This window comes from Anabrus simplex, chromosome 4, assembly GCF_040414725.1.
Source record: "Anabrus simplex isolate iqAnaSimp1 chromosome 4, ASM4041472v1, whole genome shotgun sequence".
Classification (NCBI taxonomy): Eukaryota; Metazoa; Arthropoda; class Insecta; order Orthoptera; family Tettigoniidae; genus Anabrus; species Anabrus simplex.
Genome location: NC_090268.1, coordinates 59,973,256 through 59,987,911, shown reverse-complemented (window position 1 = coordinate 59,987,911; position 14,656 = coordinate 59,973,256). Strand labels below are relative to the sequence as shown.

At 35.6% G+C, this 14,656-nt stretch overlaps 1 protein-coding gene across 2 annotated transcripts in view; it reads right to left on the bottom strand.

The window, feature by feature from the left end:
- Klp31E (kinesin-like protein 31E) overlaps window positions 1-14,656 on the bottom strand; it is a 580,309-nt gene that overhangs the window by 239,589 nt on the left and 326,064 nt on the right. The gene's annotated exons all lie outside the window — the stretch shown is intronic.

Genomic DNA, 14,656 nt, shown 5'->3' with positions numbered 1-14,656 from the left:
TTACCATCTGATGAGCCCAACTTAGCACACTGGGGCAAAGCGCTGGCAACCAGGATTGAGTTAGCTGGAAAATTCATAATGTCCAATAACGTACCAACTATATTGGTATTAGTATAGGAGTTGTCGAGTGATTTCTTAATACTAAGAATAATATATGCACAATAATGAACATTTTGAAAAAGAAAAAGGGAAAAAATACAAGAACACCAAATACCTCAATGTTAGGACAGCACATCCTAATTTTTAGAAATTAATAAATAATATTAATAATCAATATTTAAAAGATAAAATAATCTATGTGTGTGGTGGTAACAATACGTACATAATGTGACAACATATTTTTAAGATTATATACTAGATATTAAGAACATTTACAAGTTAATAAGTAATAGTATCATTACCAGCACTTCGTGTATTCTTCTGTACTATAGAAGCAGCTACTCAGCAGGAGATTTTTTAAAGCTGTGGTAAATGAACTGACGAGACTAATATCTTTCATCTTAATTGGAAGCTTATTATATAATCTGATTCCAACAGAGTCTACATGTCTCAAGGCAATGGTTTTACTCTTGTGCTTGATAACAATATTATTTCTTGTTCGCGTCTGGCAAATATGATTTCTCAAAATTCTTTCTGCAACTATGAATTTTTTTTTTTTTACGTGTAGAATGCATTGCATAATGTATATGCTTGGAACTGGGAGTATTCTTAGTCTCTTAAATAATGGTCTGAAATGATCTAACCTGTTACGTCTTGATATAATTCTGATAGCTTGTTTCTGTATTTGAAAAATAATATCAAGATTTGATTTGTAGCAGCCAAAGACAGAAGTTCAGGCAAGGACGAAGCTGCCGCACAAAGCAAAGGGTGTTGGGCTCTTCCAGGAATACACGCCAGGCAACAAATGGCTAAGAAATCACCAAGGCTTATCATGTGCAGAATGGAGAAGCCATCAAGATGGCAGCAAACGTGTGCGCCGTTCGCTCCATGCTGGAAAGGTCCCGGGACAGCACCCTCTGTCTGCATTGCCACAGAGAGCAAAAACTTTTGCCCATGTCCTGTGTGCCTGTCCTCACAGGGAAGTATTGAGAAATTCCAGCCATCATTCAATACAACACAGATCACAACCTCGCTGCGGGCTCACGGTTTCATGGTGCACGAAAAGGTTTCTGGCCTAGCTACCGGTAAGAGTAACAGCTGTATGGACATGACAGCCTTTCAACCAGCTAGCAAGCAAGGACTAATCTTGGATCCCACATTACGCTTCGAGTCGCACATTGGCCAGGCCGAAGAGGTGGACGCCAAGAAGAAGTCTATTTACCAGCCAACCGTAAACTACTATATAGACATATCACCTACACGATATTTCCCTCCATGGACTCATGATTGGAGCTCTAGGCACAATCCCTAAATTTCTTGTACAGGTATGGGGTTCTCTCGGTTTCAACCGGACAAGATTTCCACCATACTCCGCAATAACCTATATAACATTTGAAGAACCATACAGCATGCCACATTCCAAATCTATTCCTCAGCCTTGTCATGGTTATTTCTATCTGGCACACTAGCAAACTCACCAGTAACTTAGAAGACAAAATACTGTGTAGTCTACATACTTTGTCCTTGTGGCAGCTTCCTCACGGGGAAGTTTTATTATTATAATAAATAATAAATATAAATAATATAAATAAATAAATAAATAAATAAATAAATAAATAAATAATAATAATAATAATAATAATAATAATAATAATAATAATAATAATAATAATAATAAATGACTGAATGGAAATATCCAGAATATGCTATTCTAACATTCTTCACTAAAACTATTAGACAAAATCCTTAGGGGAAAACAAACAGAACTCAGAGACCTCCCTATTTTTTTAATGTGACAATCCCATCTTAATTTTTCATCTATATGGACACCTAAAAATGTTGTGGTCAACATATTTTTAACTGCATTTGCATTTAATATAAGGCCGAAATTTTTGCAGTTTTGTCATGGTAGTTAAATGCCTTGAATTCCATGTATTGGGTCTTTTTTTAGGTTCAATGTTAATTTGTTTTTGCTGAACCATGATTCTAACCTAGACAGGACTGCAATTGCTGCAATTTCTATTGACACAGGGTCAGGATTATTAATAATTAAATCTGCATCATCAGCATACAGAACTGCAGTTTCTACTTTATTATTGTGAGGAAGATCATTCATGTCACCGGTCGGTGGGACGGAGAATTGGAACTACAGTGTATTTAGAAATATAAATTTTAACGTTTTTGTGTAACTGAAATATGAACTGTATGGACATTGCAACATGCAAAAGTGTTTTGAAGTGATTTTTTTTTTAAATGTAGTTTTTATGTAATCTGATGTAAAATTTGTAAGGTGATTTATTTTGGAGCATCCTGTACCTGTACCACACGTGTGGTTTCCTATGATGAAATTTTGGGTGTTGTAATCGTAATGTTCCAGAACTTGTGCAATTGCTAACGATGTTAAAATTACCATATATGGTAACGAGATTTCCTATTGGCAAAAAGGTCCAGGAATCTAGGGTAAGTTTGATCTTATAGGTTGATTGTAATCGGGCCATTTCCGGCCTTGTGGCTGGCTTCGAAAAATGATGCGTGAGCTCGGCGTCTTTTTCCATCCGACCGCCCAAGCGAGCGTTTGCGCTCGAGGGCTTCTGCCCTCTGGAACGCCTGCCTTTCCGAAGTAAGTGTTATTTCAGTGTTTTTGCAATGTTATTATCAATGTTTTCCGGTTTCATTTCATTTAGTTTAATTCCTTTTGTGTTTCATTATTTCTTCGCTTAATGTCATCTTAATAGTTTAATTTAATGTGTCCGAGTTTACCCTAGGTTCCAATTGCCGTACTTTTAATTCTTTCATCCATTAAATACTTTCGCTTTAAACTATACCTTTAATGAAGTATCACCTTCATTGTTAAATCAAGTTATATGTTAACTTACTTAAGTATGTCTTGTTTCCATGTCGTGGAACTGTATTTTGTAAAACTTTCTTGTCATTTCTAATATAGTTCAGCTGGAGGGTGTTTCTTATAAGTCTTTTCTCCCCCATAACGTCATACGTTTCCATGGACCTCAGTAGGGCTTCCCAGCACGTTCCACATCCTGTCTTAGTTGTCATTTTTTTGGCCTGTAAGTGTTCCCTGTATTTGGTTTATATGAATTCTCCGCCACTGCGTCATATTTCTACCTCCTTATTCATATTATTAAGTATTATCTTATTTACTACAAGTATTATTATTATTATGTTATTTATTATTTCTATATTACTTCATTATTATTATTATTCTTATTTTTATTTATGTACGCTCGAAGTGCCGCGGTTACATTTGGTAGCAGAGCGTGGTTATGGAAAGGAGTGAAGGCTTACAATGATCATCCTCGGCTAACTTTTCTAAAATTAATTTTAAATTTTTTAAGTTTGAATATAGGTTGTAAGTGTTCCGTGTGTGTTCTTAATTCCCGCTTTTGTTTTCGTGATTCTTGCGCGAGTTCATCTCACCACGTGTTTTCGTTCCGCGATGTGCAGTCTTGTGTTACGTTACTGTGTTTCTCTTGTAATTAACGGTTGGAGGAAATAGTGCGTCACTATTTGTAACAAGTTTTTGGTTTCGTTAGTTTCAATAAATTTTTCTGTGTGGCAAGATTTCACTTGACCACGGTTTTTTTAGTAAAGTGATATCTTCACATGTCGTGTGCTGTGTTCGCCTTCCGAAAGTCTTCTTTGATAAATTTCAATATGTTTGATTATGTCAAGTTTTTTTTTTCGATTCGTGTGTTTTCATCGTAACACCCGTGGGATTACTTGTGGCTTTAGGCTATGTCATTAAATTATGCTAAGTGCTGTACTTAAGTTATCTCCCAAACAGCTGAGTTGCGTATTGTGTTGAAAACAGATGATTGCTTGACTAACTTCCGAGATTATGAGCGCTCAATTCAATCTTATAAAGGTTTCTCGTGTCGTAATCATCTTCTTTTTCTTCTTCCAGATACGTAAATTGTGGTGTGAATTGTCAGAGTGATCATTGTGTTCTGATTGAATTTTAGCACGGAGTTTCCTTAGTTTTTCTGTAATTTCTCTTTTGGTAAATTTTCGGCAACAATTTTAAGGTTATGTTGTGAATTTTCGTTTATTTCTTCGAGTGTTTTCCTGTTTGTAAATCTCGTGTTTCGGCAAATTATTTTCAAAATTTTGTTTCTTGTCGCCTGGTATGTTATATTTGGCAGTATTCCACGTGTGTGATCTTTTAAAGGTAATTTTTACATCATGTTGTAGCTCTGTATGTACTTAAATTTCCGGTCATGTTGTGTTGTTTTTGGTCTTTTGCTGGATCTGGGTTCGTTTCCAAGTAGGTATGGGACTATTTTGGTGACTGTTTCCCAATTAGCTGCTAAATTACGAAAGTTTCCTAGTTTGTCTTGTGCTTTTCCATCGTGTAAGTGTCGGTTTCCTTGTCACGTATATTTATTTACCCGTGTATTCCTATATTTGCTAGGGAGGGTTCTATGAGGACTTGGATAGGCTCATAGGGTGACACGTGTTCACCATATTTTTAGACCAGGTAATGCTGAGGCTCATTTTGGGCAAATTTGACGGGTTACGGATCTGCACTTGTGCTCGTGACATGTTGGAAATCTAGTGTATCTGGTATGAGATTCCTCGTAATCTTTTTTTGGTATTAGGTGCCTAGATGGAAAATGATGTCCCTTGTTATTGTAGAATGAATACTAGGAAGATTTTCTGCAAATGTTCATTTTGGTGTCCTTACGCTGAGCTATAAATTAGTTAATTCTTAGTAGGTCTGCAGGTTGTCGAGATTTTATTTCTGTTATTTTAAATTTGTCACTAGCAAAATTTTGAAGGTATCGTGATTTAGCTAAGCCTTTTAGTTAATTTTCCTGATTGTTTTGTCTTGTTCGATTTTATCAATGTTAAAATTTCTTGCATTACGGGTTCGTGTCTTCCAAATTTATGTACTCAATTTGTAGAAGTATGGGATTCTGTAGACTGAGTACGGTTCTAAATTTGTAGCTGTGCTGTATCTGTCCTACGATTTTTGAATATAATTGTGCCTTTGGTAGGCATAGGTGTGTGTGTACTGAGACTTAGGGTTAAGGTGCTGAGAGGCCGTTCCTCTTCTAGGAGTACAATATTGGCCCTAAGAGTCTCATTGCTCATTGTCATGTGATAAGTTCAAGGGTACTTGAGGTCATGTTCTGATGTTCTGTCCTTTTATTTTGTGGGTACTTCTTGATGTGTCATCGCACGGGTGTTTTTATGTGTGTGTGTGTGTGTGTGTGTGTGTGTGTGTGTGTGTGTGTGTGTGTGTGTGTGTGTGTGTCATGTGATGAGAGTCAGTATTGAGGTCGTCCGTGCCTTTTACCATTCGTTGGTTATGCTGATTCAGGGATCGTCGCACTTGTTTTGGTGGTTTGATATTATTTGTGTGTATGTCGAAGGACAGATAAGCTTGGTAGTCTTGTGTGTCGTGCGGTTATCTGGTAATCTCTGGTATGAAGGTTGTTCTTGTACCTTTTTATTTCTTATATCAGTGAGTTGGATGTCTGCATGTGCACTCTTGCATCGCTTTTGTTTTTCATTTTTGAGTTCCTGTTGATAAAGTAATATGATTTTCATTTGGTATTCCTGGCTTGATTGCGCCTTAAGTTGACTGGTGTGACACGTAATACGTAATGTGAGTCTATCTATGTAAAAATTTCATGAGTACATGACAGGGTAAATAAATAGTGACTTACTATCCTCAATTCATTGAAAGTGGTTGCAAGCTAACGTAATTAATTATTTCTCGGTTTTGAGTTCCCTTGTAACATTCTAAATTCTTCCTTTCATTTGTTTCATTCTGTTCCTTCATGTTGGGTGATTAAGAACGCACACGGTAACTTAATTTGGTAGTTATAAGGAATTAGTTGTAAGCAAATTTTAATTAATTGGCGCGCACTATTTTTCGGGTTTTGTAGTTAATATAGTTAAGTTACTTTAGTTGTAATGGGAAGGGTTATGTATAATCATATTAGATATAATTTAATGTAATGTCTGTTGGGGTAAGTTTAGAAGTTTATTGATGATTAGTTAGGGATTTTATAATGTTTTGGCACTGGGGTAAACTCTGGCAAATTTTCTTTTAGATTTTTTTAATTTCCCTAACTTTTAAAATTCTGAAATAGCACTTGCCAGGAGGGCTGGGGTTTCCCAGAAACATGAGAGGGAATCTCCCTAAGGAGGCTTGTTATTGTTAATGAAAAAACACAAAAAACCCACCCTCGAAACTCAAGGCTCCTCTTAAAGTCATCAATAGTTCAGGCCAGTGGCCTAAGTTCTTCAGTTCCAAATTTCTGCTGCGTATGTTTATGTTCCAGTTACTGCAATGCCACTGACTTTTCGACCTGGGATATCTATTTGGAGTCTGCAACGCACCTATTGGCCACTAATGTCTGATGGTGGAATGGAAAGGTGTTTAATGGTGGCAGTAGTCTCTGCTGTGTCACCTACCTTTGCCAGTTATGGACCTGTTCACTAAGTTGGGTGGGCTGTGCTATGGCTGTACGTGAGCAATGGTTGGACTGCAATAGGGATGGAGACGTTGGCAACGGCCGCGGTCAGCGACTTCGTTTGACAGCGATACCAACGCTCTACTGGTTTTTGCTTGTATGGACGTTCCTGAAGAGAACGATGATAAGAAATTGTGGTGTGGTGCAATTTGTGGCGTTGTGAAAATATTCAAATCTCCATTAAGCCTCCCATTTTAAGTTCATTTAAATTTTGTTATTTTGGGTAAATTTTTTTTGTCGAGCTGAGCTCGACTTTGGGAGGAGGAGAATGTCACCGGTCGGTGGGACGGAGAATTGGAACTACAGTGTATTTAGAAATATAAATTTTAACGTTTTTGTGTAACTGAAATATGAACTGTATGGACATTGCAACATGCAAAAGTGTTTTGAAGTGATTTTTTTTTTTAATGTAGTTTTTATGTAATCTGATGTAAAATTTGTAAGGTGATTTATTTTGGAGCATCCTGTACCTGTACCACACGTGTGGTTTCCTATGATGAAATTTTGGGTGTTGTAATCGTAATGTTCCAGAACTTGTGCAATTGCTAACGATGTTAAAATTACCATATATGGTAACGAGATTTCCTATTGGCAAAAAGGTCCAGGAATCTAGGGTAAGTTTGATCTTATAGGTTGATTGTAATCGGGCCATTTCCGGCCTTGTGGCCGGCTTCGAAAAATGATGCGTGAGCTCGGCGTCTTTTTCCATCCGACCGCCCAAGCGAGCGTTCGCGCTCGAGGGCTTCTGCCCTCGGGAACGCCTGCCTTTCCGAAGTAAGTGTTATTTCAGTGTTTTTGCAATGTTATTATCAATGTTTTCCGGTTTCATTTCATTTAGTTTAATTCCTTTTGTGTTTCATTATTTCTTCACTTAATGTCATCTTAATAGTTTAATTTAATGTGTCCGAGTTTACCCTAGGTTCCAATTGCCGTACTTTTAATTCTTTCATCCATTAAATACTTTCGCTTTAAACTATACCTTTAATGAAGTATCACCTTCATTGTTAAATCAAGTTATATGTTAACTTACTTAAGTATGTCTTGTTTCCGTGTCGTGGAACTGTATTTTGTAAAACTTTCTTGTCATTTCTAATATAGTTCAGCTGGAGGGTGTTTCTTATAAGTCTTTTCTCCCCCATAATGTCATACGTTTCCATGGACCTCAGTAGGGCTTCCCAGCACGTTCCACATCCTGTCTTAGTTGTCATTTTTTTGGCCTGTAAGTGTTCCCTGTATTTGGTTTATATGAATTCTCCGCCACTGCGTCATATTTCTACCTCCTTATTCATATTATTAAGTATTATCTTATTTACTACAAGTATTATTATTATTATGTTATTTATTATTTCTATATTACTTCATTATTATTATTATTTTTATTTTTATTTATGTACGCTCGAAGTGCCGCGGTTACAATTCACATAGATCAAGAAAAGAACAGGCCCCAAAATACTACCCTGCAGAATACTTAAGTATGTTTTTCACCTGGGAGTGGTATGTCTCATTATGTCCTTTACTGTTACAATGTGTAATTTCAACAAACTGGGATAGTTTATCCAGGTATGATCCAAACCAGTCGTTAACAATTCCTCTAACCCCAGTCTGATATAATTTGTGCGACAATATTTCATGATCAACAGTATCAAATGCCTTTGAGAGGTCAAGAAATGGTCCTATCACAGTTTCATCATTATCAAGAGCATATATGACCAACTGTGTAAAATGTGATAAAGCAAACAAAGTACTTCTGCCAGCTCTGAACCCATGTTGTACATTATTGAACAAGTTATATTTTATTAAAAATTTTAGTAAGCCGATCTTTCATAGTTAAAGACTCTAGATAAGGAGCATATTTTTTAATGAGTTTTGTGGGAATTTCATCTACACCTGTGGAAGTTTTATTCTTCAAAGACTGTATGATTTTAAGAACTTCCAATTCTGTTACTGGAGTTAATTGCATAGTGTTTTGCACAAACGTTGGGAGTTCTGGTAATACATCTGATTTATTTGCATTTTCTAGTTTGTATGGTAGAGATACAAAGAAATCATTTATATAATTAGCCAATTGATGAGGGTCATTCATTTGTATTCCCTCATTTTTTATTTCCAACGGCATGTCCGTTGGTTTCTCCCTTGATTACATTCAATATGGTTGATGATTTATTGCACAACTCTTTCTTATAGACATGGGCTTTTGGGCTTATGCCGTGTCAAGGAAATATTGTGCATTATCTTAGCAATTTATCGAAGTCTGTTGAAGAGACATACCAAGGTTCTTTTAGGCAAGGGTCTTCGCATCACTTTCTAGCAACCTTTCAAATTGAATGTGGATAGGTACATAATCTGTCTGTACACTAGAGATGAAGGGCACTATGTCATGGGTTCAGAGCTGGCAGAAGTACTTTGTCTGCTTTATCACATTTTACACAGTTGGTCATACATGCTCTTGATAATGATGAAACTGTGATAGGACCATTTCTTGACCTCTCAAAGGCGTGTCGTTATAAAACGAATAAAATTGATAACTCTGAAAGAATTATGCATAATTTCTCAAAAGCAGACTTTCATAGTCTCTACAAAATGCTTTATGATAAACAATGAGTGAGTGAGTGGACGTGTGCTAGTACGACTCCGTATTTTGTGAAAGTTTAACAGTGAAGAAAGCGCTACGGTGGAGAGCGACTCGTCTTAACCTTATAAATAAGTTCCAAAGACAAGGTACGTAATTACAAAAGTGTGTTACTTGTTGTATATAACAGAGTATTCATTTAAAACTGTTGTTAAGAATCAGTCAATGCCGTTCCGAGTGTTTGTTAACGGTGACAAGTGAAAGACTATTTTAGAGTGCAGAACTGCCAACTCTTGCACCGTGTTACTGCGCGCTCGTAGCAACACTCCCTTTCACCAGTAGCGCTAGGATATCAGAGTAGGAGTACGTGGCATCCACAGAGGGCAGCACTATGAGTGTGTGCGTTGTGTGTTCTAAGAGCATCTTACGTCAGGATACACTTGGAAAAATAAAGTGCGGGCTATGCAGCAACTGGTTCCATAGTACTTGTGCAGGCTTCAAGGATGAAGGTGAACTCTCAAAAATTATTAAACAGAAATGGTATTGTAAAAAATGCGTAACAACGAAGTACACAGACAAAGAAAGTGTTGTAAATGATACTCCCAACTTGGAGCAAATGTTCAGTCTTCTCATGGAAATTAACAGTGAGGTGAAGAGTTTGACATCTGTTCGGGACACTATGTTGGAATTACAACAACAAACAAAAATAATTGAAGGTGACTTGAGAAAATCATTAAATCTAGCTCATGAGAAGCTAGACGAGAACGCTCTTCTGATTAAACAGCAATATCAGATGATCGAAAATTGCATGAAGACAATAACAGAACTCAAGAATGAAAACTCTCATCTCAAGAAACAGTTAGCTGATGCAACAATGCTGATCGATGATCTTGAACAATATGGGAGAAGGAACACTGTGGAAATTCATGGGATCCCGGAAGTTGCGAATGAAAACATAGTTGATATTGTTAAAACGGTGGGTCGCAGTCTGGATCTGGACATCCACGATCAAACGATCGACACCTGTCATCCATCGGCTGAAGAAGTCTCCACACCAAAAAAATGCTGGAATAGTAGTAAAATTTGTTGGACATATTGATAAGGACAATTTTATGGAACGACGTAAGGTAAAGAGGAATTTGAACACGGTAGACATTGGATTCACATTCAGGGACCCTATTTACGTAAACCATAGTTTAACAGTACTCAGAAGGAAGTTGTTCTCCGAAGCTAGAAAAATCAAGAAAGAAAAAAATTGTGCCTATGTGTGGGTTGACAGGTCAGGTGCAATTGAGTTGAAAAAGCAAGTGGATGATAGATATGTTTATACGGTAAAATCAGTTGAAGACCTGGCCACTTGTCATAAAATTTACGATGTCTATCAAATTTACTTTTTAATTATTCTTCATTATATCTAGTAGCAAATATATTTCAATATACTATCAAAATGTGCAAGGTCTAAACACAAAAACAAATATATTTTATAACAACATATTATCATCTGAATATGACATTGTCATCCTCACAGAAACCTGGTTGAAGGAGAGTGTATACGATGGTGAGCTTTTTGATAACAGATATAATGTGTACAGATGGGATCGAAAGTTTGCTAGAGCAGGTGGTGGAGTTTTAATTGCCGTGAAGGATTATTTAACCGTTAATAGAATTGAATTCATAAGAGAAAATATAGAATATATTGTCATAAAATTGTACATAGGGGGCTATACTTACTATATCAGTACAGTTTATTTTCCGCCTAATTCTAAACTGGAAACATACTTGTCTTTTTACGAACTATTTGATGAATGTCCAGATATTCAATTTAATAGGATAATAATAGCTGGAGATTTTAACCTACCAGCAATAAGTGATAATCAATATGACTTAACGCAGGGAGGTCCCTGTTACCGGGCTCTAGCAAACTTTCTCTCCTATCCCGATCTTAAATCAATGAACTGTGTTAAGAACCATAACGGAAGGACACTTGACTTAATATTGACCAATATAATTAACGTTAACGTTACAAAAAATGATTTTCCGTTGGTTAGTGAAGATTTTCATCATTCTTCCCTCTTTATAGATTTTGAAACTCGTTATAAAACGAATAAAATTGATAACTCTGAAAGAATTATGCATAATTTCTCAAAAGCAGACTTTCATAGTCTCTACAAAATGCTTGAAAGAGAAAACTGGGATCATCTAAAAAACATTAAAAAACCTAATGAAGCTTTAAAATACTTCTATAATGTTTTTGACAAGATATTGGACAAAACTGTTCCAAAAATGAAAATAAAAACCGGGAAGACGTATCCACCTTGGTTTACGAAGGAAATTATTGAAACCGTAAAATTAAAGGAATATTATCGGAAACGTATGAAGAATTCGGAATACAATAAGATCATGTTTAAAGACACGAGAAAGCTTTCGAAAACATTGATAGAAAATGCATACAAAACGTTCCAAAGAAGTTCCGAAGAACTTATAAATATGCATCCATCATCATTTTGGAATTATATTAAAAATAAACTGAAAAATACATCATACCCCAGGAACCTTTACGAAGCGCTAAGCAAACAGCTGATGGCTTTGCCACATATTTCAGCAAGGTATATGTAAGTAATAGTTACAAGGGTAATTATGAGGTGGAATCTCCCATGAAAATAAACTCTTCACTCCCAGTGTCACATGTAGGTGAAAAGGAATATATTCAGGCTATAAAGAAACTTAAATCTACTAAGTCAAGTGGGCCAGATGGGATTCCTCCTTACATAGTTAAGGGTTGTTCAGATATATTAATGGAACCATTATGTTACATATTATATCTTATAATAGATACAGGTGTGATCCCAGAAATGCGGAAAACGTCAAGAGTATGCCCAATATATAAAGCCGGAGATCATTCAGATGTACAAAATTACAGCCCCATTTCCATAATAGGTGCCTTTGTAAAAGTTTTCGAAACAATTATTTATTTCCGGATTTTTAATCATGTTAAAAGCTACATTTCACCTTATCAGCATGGATTCTATCCTGGTAGGTCAACTATCACAAACCTAGCAAATCTAGTTCAAGATGTGGCTAATGCTTTAAACAGTCATATATCCGTTGATGTGATTTATACGGACTTCGAGAAAGCGTTTTACAGGATTGATCACAGTGTGCTTCTTAGAAAACTATCTAGATTTGGATTTAACAATCCTATGCTAAAACTTATCTCCTCCTACTTACATAACAGATACCAGTTTGTCACCTATCATCAGACCAAATCTTTTGTGTTCATTGTTAATTCAGGTGTACCTCAAGGTTCAAATTTAGGACCACTGCTGTTTATGTTATTTATAAATGATTTGCCAGATGTTGTTGTAAATTCCAAATGCCTCATGTTTGCTGACGATCTTAAGTTGTACAAGGAGGTATCACATGTTAGTGACTGCATTTCTCTAAGCCGGGACATTGAGAATATCTACATGTGGAGCGTCAAGAATAAAATCACATTTAATATCAGCAAATGCTTCGTGATGACTTATTCTACGGCGAATGATCCTTTTCAGTGCGAATACTTCATGAACGGACAGAATCTAAAACGAGTTGAGTCCGTAACTGACTTAGGAGTTACAATGAGTAGTAACTTATCATTCAGTGCACATATTGAAATAATAGTAAATGCAGCACTGAAACAACTAGGTTTTATCGTATGAAACGGGAAGGACTTAAATAACATTAATACTTTATGCGTTCTCTATAACTCATTCGTGAGGTCAAAATTAGAATATGCATCCGTTATATGGATGCCAAATTACAAATCTTACATAAATAAAATTGAAAAGGTTCAAAAGAGATTCTTACGGTTTATTTATTACAAGAAGCATAATCAGTCAGCACATAGGTTGAGAATATCATATCGTCACTTATTAGAAGAATTTGGATACAATTCATTAAGCGCTCGCCGAGAATTATACCAACAACTGTTTCTCCACAAAATTATAAATGGCGTTATAGATAGTGGTGATCTAGCCAGAATAAATTTTAATGTAAGCAAATCTAACTTGCGTAACCAGACGTACTTTTACAATCCCTTATCCAACATATTAATTCATAAACATTCGCCATTAGTAAGGATGTGTAATATGTTTAATGACTTATTCAGAAACCACGACATAGATCTCTCAATGTCCCTAACAGACTTCAAAAAATGTTTACTGATTTTCTTTAGTGAATATACTTAAACAATCTTAACAAACAGTATCTTATAAAAAGAAAACAGAATTCATTACACTGTCTCTTTGTCAATAACCCAAATGTAATTTAATTGTCTATGAACTCCGAGATATTTTTACACTCTTAATCATGCACCTGACCTGTTCACATATGTGTGTGCTTGTACATAAAGTTTTAGCTCTTCCTACTTATGTAATCAGGAGTCGGCAATTGCAGCACTATCTAATCCTGATCTGTATATAACCTATTGTTGTTTTTGTCATTTTTTCCTCTAAATTTGTTTATTATAATTTTTCAAAATTTGTTGTTAATTTATCGTGATATTTTTTTCTGTTTTGCAATGTGTATTATTGTACTATATTTTGTAGTGTCTGCTGTAATTGGAGTGCAACTCTGTTACAGACATATGTCATAAATAAATAAATAAATAAATAAATAAATAAATAAATATGCAATTTTTACAGTAGAGCTAAACGAAAGTTTTTCAGAGTTAGTTTCCATTTTTTTTTTTTTAATGAAAAGCTTCATAGGCTTCGTTTACATAAGAATACAAATATATTTTTAAACACCCAATTCTCAAATTTTTATTTCTTTCTTTCATTTGTTTTGAAAGTATAATGATCTTTGTGCCTTTTACCTCATTTGTCATTAGGTCCCCTCGTGGAAAACCCAGTCTCAGGGTAAGCACTGTTTCTACCTTCACTTAGATTTTTAACCTCCTTCAAATGTGATAATTTTCCCTTTCCTTCCGCAGGAATTTGCCCTCCAATTTCACGTTCACTGCTGATTTTGTCAAAATGACAGCAGCTCAGCTAAGATCATATACTATTTGTTTGGAGGCTATGCCCATTTTCTTAATCTTTGTATTTGCCTCCCAGTATTTCTGTGCTACCTTGCATATGTACGGAAAATCTATGCACATTACCTGAAGAGTTTTAGATAACTATGCAAGTTTACTGTACCTCTGTGTTTCATTTCTATATTTGAGTAGAATGGGACTAGCCCTCATTTTAGCCAAAATGTATCGTCAGACTATGATTTCTGTGGGTTTGAAATTTGAATTTGATTACTCCGTCTAATGATGGAATATATGATGTATTGAATTAGGAGGATACACTCAAAAACATTTTCACCTTTGTAAAGTGAAATTAGTGACTAAAATTGATTTTAATTGCGCTGCACATGTTTGCAATTATATCTTATAATACCTAACTTCCCTTTTACTATAAGTCTTTCAATTTTGAGTTTCTGATCTTGTCTCCCTTAA